Genomic DNA, 11,060 nt, shown 5'->3' with positions numbered 1-11,060 from the left:
CTTGTGAGCGGTGGTTAAGGACACTGATGATTTGTATGACTTGAGAGCGGTGACTAAAGATGCTGATGATTTATAGAACTTGAGAGCGGTGGTTAAAGACACTGATGATTTGTATGACTTGAGAGCGGTGATTAAAGACACTGTAGAACTTGAGAACGGTGGTTAAAGACACTGATGATTTGTATGACTTGAGAGCGATGATTAAAGACACTGTAGAACTTGGGAGCGGTGGTTAAAGACACTGGTAACTTGCAAAACTTGGGAGCAGTGGTTAAAGACACTGGTAACTTGTAGAGTTTGAGAACGGTGTTTAAAGACACTGATGACTTGTAGAACTTGAGAGCGGTGTTTAAAGACACTGATGACTTGTAGAACTTGAGAGCGGCGTTTAGCCCGCAGCCCACGCTGACTCCAAGAAGCACTGGCGACTGGATTGCAGGGGAACACACCAGCCGCTGTATACGCTGGAACTATGCAGCAACTGGCACCTGGAAGTGCCGGAGACACTGGGGTACGACTGCAGAGAGATTCGCCGGGAACGAGAGCACTGGCCTCCACTTCAGGGGAAAAGACGATACTCAGGCGCCGAGGTTCTGCCCGGCGTCTGCCTTTGAATCTCCTGCCTCCGCTGGATTGGCGGAACAGTCTGATGACGTCACCTGATCCCCGCCCACGTGATGCCGGGTGTCATGGCGGCGCCCCTGCCCCGGGGAACCGCCGGGAGCCGCGCCAGCCTGACGCCGGAGCCCGTGGACCACCGAAGGCGGAGGCCGCAACACAGACCAGCAGGCACGCAGGGGTAAGCGCGGTGAACGCCGCCTATGGCGTGTGACACCTTGGTCTTCTTTCCCTTTGGCGGCCGCGCCGCACATACTATTAGTTTGTTGTTCTGAAGTAGCCCCTAGCTCAGTTTTTGTGTTTAGTTAGAGGACCCCTTGTTATCATCCCGTCTCCGTTTACGCCTTGTCCCATACTAAGACCGGGGGGCATCGGAGTTGGGCAGACCTAATCCGCCCTTCAAACGCAGCTGCCGTGGGCCCAAGAACACATAGTCTCGCAGGTGTAGACGGACCACGCAGGTGAAACAACGGAGTTAGGTTTCTAGGGGTTATTGCTTATACCAAGTCATCATTTCAGCGTCACGTTCTTGTGCTCAGGACTTACTACTCCATATCATCCGTTTAGAGCACAAAGAACGTAACAACGCTACTACTGTTCAACATGAGTGCCGGATAGCTACATATGAAGGGTGTGTGTCTATACAGTATGTAGGGGGGCACCAACATTTATCATGCCTCCGGGCGACTGGGGCGAACTTACGCCACTGCCTCTAAGGCTAGGGGGGTCGTGGTGTTGGCCAAACATAATTTGGATATTCAGGTTCATTCCACTATCTCTGATCCTCAGGGTCGATATGTTATTGTTGAGGTCTCTATTAACTCTGCCAAATACGTACTTTGCAATGTCTATGCACCTAATATAGGAACGAAAGAATTTATTTTAAAAATGGCATCTAAATTGTACTGTCATTCATCCGCCTCCCTTATCGTTGGAGGGGATTTTAACCTGGTGTCCTCAAATGTCTTGGACAGGAATACTCCTAGAAACAAACATGCACCTAATCCGAAGGTTGGGATCCCATATATTGCTCGTGAGTTGGGGGTGGTGGATGTGTGGAGGGCGTGCCATCCATTGGAACGCAACTATACTTGTTTGTCAGCTGCTCATGGCACGCTCTCTCGCATTGACTATCTTCTGCTGGCTGGGCACACTTTTTCTAGGGTTTTAGATTCCAAAATAGAACCCATAAACCTGTTGGATCATGGTTTATGTTGGATGGCGCTCTCTGTTGTTACAGACAGGGGCCCTATTAGACAGTGGAGATTTCCTTCCCACTTATCTTCTTCCCTGAAATTTTACAATATATTGGAGTCCACGTGGCTTGATTATAAGACAAATAATTCAGATTGTATTGAAACCCAGCCACTGTTGTTCTGGCAGGCAGCCAAACCTGTGTAGCGGGGTCATGTTATTTTATACTGTAAACATAATGATAGTAGGATGGAAGAGATATATCTGGAAGGTCAGAGGACTCTTACAGAGGCTTTTCAGGAATTTAAACGCACAGCCACTCGGGCATCTAAGGCAGCTTATTACCACCAGAAGAGTTTATTTGATAATATACTGTCAAACGTGGAGGCAAAATATACGTACTATAGGGAGGCTATATTTGACAAACATGGTAACAAATCTAGTAAACTTCTTTCCAACTAATTACGAGGCCGTAGGCCTCCTATTGCCATCAAAGCACTACGCACCTCAGAAGGTACCCTGTCCAGGTCCAATAAGTGTATAACTGATACTTTCCGGTCCTTTTACCAAGAAGGAGGCAGATTTTTGGTCTAAATATCACTTGCCACAACTATCAGTGGCTCAGTCTGCCTCTTTGATGTCCCCTATTACCCCTGAGGAAACGAGAACGGTTATTTCTAAACTTAAGTCCAACAAAGCCCCAGGCCCGGATGGCTTTTCCAATGAATTTTACAGAATTTTAGCCCCCATAATTAGCGAACCTTTAACTGCTGTATTTAACTCTATTCTTACTGGTCAAGCCCCACCTCAATACTTCAATTCAGCACTTATAACGGTATTACCTAAACCAGGCTGAGACCCTACCCTGCCTACTTCATACAGTCCTATTTAATTGTTGAATTCGGACTACAAAATATTTACTAAAATTATATCCAATAGATTAAAGTTGCTTTTACCACACATCATACACTCTAATCAATCCGGCTTTATACATGTCCGACAACAGGGGCGGATCCAGAAGAAAATGAAAGGGGAGTACCATGATAGGGGAACGGTAATAGTTATATTTACATGCACCTAAAGCACGCGTGCACCCAGATAAGAGGAGTGGTATCACAGGGGGCGTGGCCTCACAGAATACGCCATCAGGTAATGATTGGCTGTAGGAGCGCATCCTGGTTTATTGCCAATGTTTCACCCTGATGAAAAGGCTGATTGGGCCTTGAAATGTTGGTCACCTGTTCCATTAGTTATGGGAGCCTGGACGGCACCCCAGCACAATATAATTATTATAGTTTTTAGTTGGTGGTGGCAGGTGCAGCATACCTTGTTTTGGGCACTGCAGTGAGACTCAGACTGCAGGACACGAGTGGGAATAAACTTCTTGGTCAGAGATAGAAATATAGACACAAGGAGAGTATCCACAATCCTAACCCCCACTTGCAGGGCACAGGTTTAGCTTACTGCCACTAAACTGACACCTGGACGCCCTGCACAGTGAGGGAGGATTAAGCAAGCAGGTCTGAGAGTACAGCCGCAAACCTGCTGGGTTCACAGAATAGCAAAAGAACCCCAGCAGGTCAAACAACTGACTCCAGTCTTACTGCTAGGTCCGGATTGGCAGAATGAAGTACCGAATCCCAAGGCCTATTCGCAGTAAGCAACAAGTAAATACAAAGTCACACAGTACTAGCTAACTCTCTGGAACTGACTAACAAACAAAGATTCAGCAGCATTTGCCTAGCCTGAGAGGATGGTTTATATAGCAGGTGCTGTCCACGCCCCACTCAGACCTCACAGACTGTGAGCACAAAACCAGCGCCGGATTCCCTGCCGTGCACAGAGCCTGTAACCACTACACAGTAAAAACCCGGACCGGAGTATCAGCTGCGCTCAGGTTACTTCGCTAACACTTGCCTCCCGGTTGCCATGGCGACGTGGCAGCACAGAGCAGGAGATCCTAACAGTACCCCCCCTCTGACGAGGGGTCAAAGAACCCCTACCACCGGGTTTATCGGGGAACTGCGAGAAGAAAGAGCGTATCAGTCTGGGGGCATGAAGATCACAACTGCGCACCCACGACCGCTCCTCCGGGCCATACCCCTTCCAGTGCACCAAAAGTGACAGCCGACCCCGAACCATCTTGGAGTCAAGAACCCTTTCAACCACAAACTCCCTCTGACCCCGTATCAGAAGAGGAGAAGGTCTTCCACTGGAAGAAGGATTACTAACCGCCAGTTTTAAAAGGGAACAATGAAATGTTTTATTGATACCCAATGAACGGGGCAGATCTAACTGAAATGCCACCGGATTGATAACCCTGGTGATCTTATAAGGGCTGATGAACCGGGGGCCTAACTTATGAGATGGCTGTCTCAACTTCAAATTCTTGGTGGACAACCAGACGAAGTCTCCTAATTTGAAGCTGCAGGGTCTTCTCCGCTTATCAAAAACCCTTTTGGTCACTAATGACACAGACACAAGGGCTTTCTTCACTTTCCTCCAAATACCCCTAAGGACCGAAACAACAGAGGAACCACCAGGCGTGGAATCCAGGGGGTCAAAAGAATTGGCCTTAGGATGATGCCCATACACACAAAGGAAGGGAGAGATCCCTGTAGCAGAGTGAGCCGCGTTGTTATAGGCAAACTCCGCCATGGACAGATGAGCAACCCAGTCAGTATGACACTTGGAGACATAACACCTGAGGAACTGCTCCAAGGACTGGTTCGCCCTCTCAGTCTGCCCATTAGACTGTGGATGGTAGCCTGACGACAAGCTCTCAGATTTCTGGAGATCAGAACAAAATGCCCTCCAGAATTTGGCCACAAACTGGGATCCACGGTCAGAGACCACATCAAGTGGCAACCCGTGGAGGCGCACAACATGCTGAATAAATAACTCAGACAGGCGTCTGGCCGATGGCAACCCAACCAGTGGAACGAAATGCGCCATCTTCGAAAACCTGTCAACGACAACCCAAATGGCTGTCATCCCCGAGGATTTGGGCAAGTCCACCACAAAATCCATGGAAATGTGGGTGCATGGCTTAGACGGAATAGAGAGTGGATGTAATGGGCCGACAGGAACCCCTCTAGGAGTTTTATTTCGGGCACAAACGTCACATGCCCGAACCCACTGATCCACATCCCTAGCCACCGAGGGCCACCACACCGCCCTAGACAGCAACTCCCGAGTTCTGGCAATACCTGCCGACCTCTTGGCATGGAATTCCAGGAACACTCGCTGTCTTAACCTAGGAGGCACAAACAAGAGACCTACCGGAAGGTCTGGAGGAGCCTGCTCCTGTGCTCTAAGGACTAATGACAAGAGGTCCTGGGTAATGCCCACTTTAATACATGATGGGGACACAATGGGCAATGGCTCCTCGGTGGTCTCTTGAACTGGAGCAAAACTCCGCGAGAGCGCATCAGCCTTGATGTTTTTTGACCCAGGGCGATATGTTATCAAAAAATTAAAGCGAGCAAAAAACAAAGCCCATCGTGCCTGCCTGGCATTGAGCCGCTTCGCTGACTCTAAATATGCCAGATTCTTATGGTCGGTGAGAATTGAGACCACAAACTTAGCCCCCTCAAGCCAGTGTCTCCACTCCCCGAGTGCATCCTTTATAGCCAACAATTCCCGGTTGCCCACATCATAATTCATCTCGGCAGACGAAAATTTACGGGAAAAGTAAGCACAGGGATGAAGGCGATTATCAGACACCCCCATCTGAGAGAGCACTGCCCCAATACCTATCTCAGAGGCATCCACTTCTACCACAAAAGGACGCTCTGGATCTGGGTGTCGCAGCACCTTGGCCGAGACAAATGCCCTTTTGAGACGGGCAAAGGCCGCTTTGGCCTCACAAGACCAGTGAGCAACATCCGCCCCTTTCTTAGTGAGTGCCACCAAGGGGGCCACTATAGACGAAAATCCAGCGATAAACCGTCTATAAAAATTCGCAAAGCCCAGAAAACGCTGAAGCGCCTTCAAACTAGTGGGCTGCACCCAATCCAGGACTGCCTGTACCTTAGAACCCTCCATTTGGAAACCTTCTGAGGAGATAATATACCCTAGAAATGCGATTTGCTGGACTTCAAACTCACACTTCTCCAGCTTCGCCCCAAGCTGGTGGTCTCTGAGTTTCTGGAGGACTAAGCGTACATGCTTCCGATGTTCCTCCAGGGAATGAGAGAAGATTAGGATGTCATCTAGATAAACAACTAAGAATCTATCCAAATATTCCCTGAGCACATCGTTCATGAATTCCTGGAAGACTGCCGGGGCATTAGAGAGCCCAAAAGGCATCACCAAATATTCATAATGCCCTGAGTGGGTATTAAAGGCAGTCTTCCATTCATCCCCCTCTCTTATTCGGATTAGATTGTACGCACCGCGTAGGTCAATCTTAGAAAAAGTGGTGGCAGTACGAAGCTGGTCAAACAAAACCGAAATGAGAGGCAGTGGGTACGAGTTTTTAATCGTGATACGGTTCAATTCCCTGAAGTCGATGCAGGGTCGCAACGAACCGTCCTTTTTACCCACGAAGAAGAACCCCGACCCAACTGGGGTCTGATAAATCCCTTAGCCAAGTTCTCCTGAATGTACTCTGCCATAGCCTGAGTCTCAGGACGTGACAGGGAGTACAACCTGCTCTTGGGAAGCTTAGCATCCGGCAACAAATCAATGGCACAGTCATAGGGGCGATGGGGAGGTAGTACCTCCGCAACTTTTTTGGAGAACACATCCGCAAAATCTGCATAACATCCTGGCAATCCTGGCAAACTTAGCTGCGAGAGCCTGACTGGAAGGCTCAAGCAACTCCTGAAACAATCACTACCCCAACTAAGAATCTCCCCAGAGACCCAGTCAAATTGAGGGTTATGGGCCCTTAACCAGGGTAACCCCAAAACCAATGGGGCAAAAGAACAGACAGTCACATAAAAAGACAATTTTTCAGAGTGTGTGGCTCCAATAAACAAAGGAATTTGGCTGGTGCAGGAGGTAATTTTACCCTGGGACAATGGTTCCCCGTTTAACCCACAGATCTCAATCTCTGATGCCAAAGGTACTGAGGGAACAGAGTGTTCCAGGGCGAATTGACGGTCCATGAAAACCCCATCGGCCCGACTGTCAACAAAGGCCTCAGTCTTGACAGTTTGACCGAGGATCTCCAAAGTCACCGGAATGAGAAAAGTCTTTTTGGGAAATTCTGACTTCTGGCCTGACAGGATATTTCCCATCACCCTCAGGCCCTGAAGTTTTCCGGTTTTTCTGGGCATGATACTACAACATGACCTTTATTCCCACAGTACAAACACAAACCCTGCTGTCTCCTCCGCGTCTTCTCACGCGAGGAGAGGCGGGTAGCCCCAATCTGCATAGGCTCCTCGGAATATTCCTCAGAGTCTGAGGTTCCCTTGGGAAAAAAGGAAACTGCGGTCTCCCTTTCAAGCCTACGCTCTCTCAGCCGTCTATCCACCTGGATGGATAACTGCATGAGCTGATCTAAGCTATCAGGCGAGGGATATTGTACCAGTTGGTCCTTTATCTGGTCAGAAAGGCCCCTTCGGTACTGGTTTCTCAGGGCTGGGTCATTCCACTGGGTATCATGAGCCAACCTCCGAAACTCCGTACTATAAACCTCAGCTGGCCGTCGCCCTTGCTTAAGAACCGTAATCTGAGCCTCGACTGAAGCCATCTTGTCAGGGTCATCATACAAAATGCCCAGTGCCGTAAAAAAAGCATCAACACTTTTAAGCGACGGACAGTCAGGCTGTAACTAGAGATGAGCGGGTTCGGTTTCTCTGAAACCGAACCCGCACGAACTTCATGTTTTTTTTACGGGTCCGAGCAGACTCGGATCCTCCCGCCTTGCTCGGTTAACCCGAGCGCGCCCGAACGTCATCATGACGCTGTCGGATTCTCGCGAGACTCGGATTCTATATAAGGAGCCGCGCGTCGCCGCGCGTCGCCGCCATTTTCACACGTGCATTGAGATTGATAGGGAGAGGACGTGGCTGGCGTCCTCTCCATTAGAAATTAGATTAGAAGAGAGAGAGAGATTGTGCAGAGTCAGACAGAGTTTACCACAGTGACCAGTGCAGTTGTTGTTAGTTAACTTTTATTTATTTTAATATAATATATCCGTTCTCTGCTATATCCGTTCTCTGCCTGAAAAAAAACGATACACAGCAGCAGCCAGTCACACAGTGTGACTCAGTCTGTGTGCACTCAGCTCAGCCCAGTGTGCTGCACATCAATGTATAAAAGGCAAAGCTTATAATAATTGTGGGGGAGACTGGGGAGCACTGCAGGTTGTTATAGCAGGAGCCCCCAGGAGTACATAATATTATATTAATTTAAAATTAAACAGTGCACACTTTTGCTGCAGGAGTGCCACTGCCAGTGTGACTAGTGGTGACCAGTGCCTGACCACCAGTATAGTAGTATATTGTTGTATGTATTGTATACTATCTCTTTATCAACCAGTCTATATTAGCAGCAGACACAGTACAGTGCGGTAGTTCACGGCTGTGGCTACCTCTGTGTCGGCAGTCGGAACTCGGCAGGCAGTCCGTCCATCCATAATTGTATTACAATATATACCACCTAACCGTGGTATTTTTTTTTCTTTCTTTATACCGTCGTCATAGTGTCATACTAGTTGTTACGAGTATACTACTATCTCTTTATCAACCAGTGTACAGTGCGGTAGTTCACGGCTGTGGCTACCTCTGTGTCGGCAGTCGGCAGGCAGTCCGTCCATCCATAATTGTATTATTATTATAATATATACCACCTAACCGTGGTTTTTTTTTCATTCTTTATACCGTCATAGTGTCATACTAGTTGTTACGAGTATACTACTATCTCTTTATCAACCAGTGTACAGTGCGGTAGTTCACGGCTGTGGCTACCTCTGTGTCGGCAGTCGGCAGGCAGTCCGTCCATCCATAATTGTATTATTATTATAATATATACCACCTAACCGTGGTTTTTTTTTCATTCTTTATACCGTCGTCATAGTGTCATACTAGTTGTTACGAGTATACTACTATCTCTTTATCAACCAGTGTACAGTGCGGTAGTTCACGGCTGTGGCTACCTCTGTGTCGGCAGTCGGCAGGCAGTCCGTCCATCCATAATTGTATTATTATTATAATATATACCACCTAACCGTGGTTTTTTTTTCATTCTTTATACCGTCGTCATAGTGTCATACTAGTTGTTACGAGTATACTACTATCTCTTTATCAACCAGTGTACAGTGCGGTAGTTCACGGCTGTGGCTACCTCTGTGTCGGCAGTCGGCAGGCAGTCCGTCCATCCATAATTGTATTATTATTATAATATATACCACCTAACTGTGGTATTTTTTTTTCTTTCTTTATACCGTCGTCATAGTGTCATACTAGTTGTTACGAGTATACTACTATCTCTTTATCAACCAGTGTACAGTGCGGTAGTTCACGGCTGTGGCTACCTCTGTGTCGGCAGTCGGCAGGCAGTCCGTCCATCCATAATTGTATTATTATTATAATATATACCACCTAACTGTGGTATTTTTTTTTCTTTCTTTATACCGTCGTCATAGTGTCATACTAGTTGTTACGAGTATACTACTATCTCTTTATCAACCAGTGTACAGTGCGGTAGTTCACGGCTGTGGCTACCTCTGTGTCGGCAGTCGGCAGGCAGTCCGTCCATCCATAATTGTATTGTTATAATGATATATACCACCTAACCGTGGTTTTTTTTTCATTCTTTATACCGTCGTCATAGTGTCATACTAGTTGTTACGAGTATACTACTATCTCTTTATCAACCAGTGTACAGTGCGGTAGTTCACGGCTGTGGCTACCTCTGTGTCGGCAGTCGGCAGGCAGTCCGTCCATCCATAATTGTATTATTATTATAATATATACCACCTAACTGTGGTATTTTTTTTTCTTTCTTTATACCGTCGTCATAGTGTCATACTAGTTGTTACGAGTATACTACTATCTCTTTATCAACCAGTGTACAGTGCGGTAGTTCACGGCTGTGGCTACCTCTGTGTCGGCAGTCGGCAGGCAGTCCGTCCATCCATAATTGTATTATTATTATAATATATACCACCTAACCGTGGTTTTTTTTTCATTCTTTATACCGTCGTCATAGTGTCATACTAGTTGTTACGAGTATACTACTATCTCTTTATCAACCAGTGTACAGTGCGGTAGTTCACGGCTGTGGCTACCTCTGTGTCGGCACTCGGCAGGCAGTCCGTCCATCCATAATTGTATTATTATTATAATATATACCACCTAACCGTGGTTTTTTTTTCATTCTTTATACCGTCGTCATAGTGTCATACTAGTTGTTACGAGTATACTACTATCTCTTTATCAACCAGTGTACAGTGCGGTAGTTCACGGCTGTGGCTACCTCTGTGTCGGCAGTCGGCAGGCAGTCCGTCCATCCATAATTGCATTATTATTATAATATATACCACCTAACTGTGGTATTTTTTTTTCTTTCTTTATACCGTCGTCATAGTGTCATACTAGTTGTTACGAGTATACTACTATCTCTTTATCAACCAGTGTACAGTGCGGTAGTTCACGGCTGTGGCTACCTCTGTGTCGGCAGTCGGCAGGCAGTCCGTCCATCCATAATTGTATTATTATTATAATATATACCACCTAACCGTGGTTTTTTTTTCATTCTTTATACCGTCGTCATAGTGTCATACTAGTTGTTACGAGTATACTACTATCTCTTTATCAACCAGTGTACAGTGCGGTAGTTCACGGCTGTGGCTACCTCTGTGTCGGCACTCGGCAGGCAGTCCGTCCATCCATAATTGTATTATTATTATAATATATACCACCTAACCGTGGTTTTTTTTTCATTCTTTATACCGTCGTCATAGTGTCATACTAGTTGTTACGAGTATACTACTATCTCTTTATCAACCAGTGTACAGTGCGGTAGTTCACGGCTGTGGCTACCTCTGTGTCGGCAGTCGGCAGGCAGTCCGTCCATCCATAATTGTATTATTATTATAATATATACCACCTAACTGTGGTATTTTTTTTTCTTTCTTTATACCGTCGTCATAGTGTCATACTAGTTGTTACGAGTATACTACTATCTCTTTATCAACCAGTGTACAGTGCGGTAGTTCACGGCTGTGGCTACCTCTGTGTCGGCAGTCGGCAGGCAGTCCGTCCATCCATAATTGTATTATTATTATAATA

This window comes from Pseudophryne corroboree, chromosome 5, assembly GCF_028390025.1.
Source record: "Pseudophryne corroboree isolate aPseCor3 chromosome 5, aPseCor3.hap2, whole genome shotgun sequence".
NCBI lineage: Eukaryota > Metazoa > Chordata > Amphibia > Anura > Myobatrachidae > Pseudophryne > Pseudophryne corroboree.
The sequence above is the reverse complement of the archived record's forward strand: the minus strand, read 5'-3'. Positions refer to the sequence as shown.